This window comes from Stegastes partitus, unplaced genomic scaffold (assembly GCF_000690725.1).
Source record: "Stegastes partitus isolate 25-593 unplaced genomic scaffold, Stegastes_partitus-1.0.2 Scaffold1983, whole genome shotgun sequence".
NCBI lineage: Eukaryota > Metazoa > Chordata > Actinopteri > Pomacentridae > Stegastes > Stegastes partitus.
In genome coordinates, this window is record NW_007579714.1 from 137,355 (window position 1) to 138,787 (window position 1,433).

The 1,433-nt window shown below is 39.6% G+C and overlaps 1 long non-coding RNA gene across 1 annotated transcript in view; it reads right to left on the reverse strand.

Moving 5' to 3' along the window:
• Window positions 1–144: 144 nt before the first annotated feature.
• The window catches only part of LOC103373445 (uncharacterized), a 2,532-nt gene continuing 1,243 nt past the window's right edge, over window positions 145–1,433 (reverse strand). The window contains exon 2 of the long non-coding RNA XR_521061.1: window positions 145–241. This is a non-coding gene — a long non-coding RNA (uncharacterized LOC103373445). The remainder of the gene's footprint in view (window positions 242–1,433) is intronic.

Sequence of the window (1,433 nt, forward strand, 5' to 3'; positions counted from 1 at the left end):
ATCTGCAAAGAGCAGAGATGTGACGTGGAGGTCCACAAACCGGACACCCTCCTCACCACGGTTGTGCCTTTAGATCCTGTCCATAAACACCACATTTTGGAAAATAAAGTATTATTATTATAGTGATATGTTTCTCACTTTTTTTGAAGAACTCATTTTTTCCTCCGGCGCTGAGCTCAGACAAAATGGCTGCCAGCGTTCCTCTGCTCCTCCGTCAGACTCTCGTCCTCCTGCCAATCACCTGTGACATCAAACACATCTTGATTAGGACACCATTCTATACTCAAGTGTCAAAGTGTCTCATATGTTTATCAGTCAGCACATAGGACAGATGTCAACTCAGTTGTTGAGGTTTAGTTCTTTTAAATTTGACCTAAAACTGATAAAAATGATAAAATAAGAAACAGACAGAAAACAGAAATGGAAAAAAATCCCTTCAGAGTGATCACAACTGCAACCAACTTCTGTCCTCTGGTGGACACTAAAAACACCACGAACAGAAGACAACACTCAGCATTCTACAGACAAACCAGCTTTGCACAGAAATGTTTTCACCTCTGGGTATAAAACAATGATTCAACATTAGGTCAGTCATCTTTGCTGTATTGTTTGCATTTACTGTGTTTGCATCTTCCTCTACATCGGTTCTCACAGCGTGTGCCAATGTAATGACACTAAATAACATAGTAGCTGCTCAGTGAAGTTTGTTCTGGAACCGACTCTGCAGCAGCAGCTTCATGTCCTTCCCAATAAACACAGCGAGCCTCGGAACAGAGCTCAGGAGGAGCAGCAGAAACGAGTCAGTCATGTGCTGCTCCATCAGTCAGCAGGCTGTTGGAAGTTGCCCGATCAGGAGGAGGAGAGGCACAATGTTTTTCATCTGTGATATGTTTTGTACGAGACTTTTGTCCTGTTTCAAAATAAAATCTTTTTAAAAAATTACCCTGTTTATTAATTGGTATATTTATTATATATAGTTCTTGTCTATTTAAGTATTTTTGCAATGAAAAATTTTCAACTGTATTCCAAAGATGAATGGTCTGATATGAAGTGCTGAAGCCACAATTATATTTTCCTCCTGTTGATCAGACACTGCTGTCAACTAATTAACGGCTTCAATAAAGATTGTATAACGACCTTAGAAACCTCGACATGTATACATATTATTTATATATATATATTAAAAAGTAATTCAGCAGAGCTGTGTTCTTGTATTTCATTTAATTTTGTTGTTTTTCACGGTAAAGATTATCAGAGAAAATGAGCCGAGGTGGTGACGTCGTCCAGTACGCTGCTGTCCCAATTCATAGACTGTATAAAAGATGGACGTAGCTTCCGTGACGTCACCCGTTGGTTTCTGCACTGAGAAAATGAAGCCAGGGTTTTGCTACTTCCTGGTTGACATCTTGGATTTTTGGAGCCAGTGACGCAAA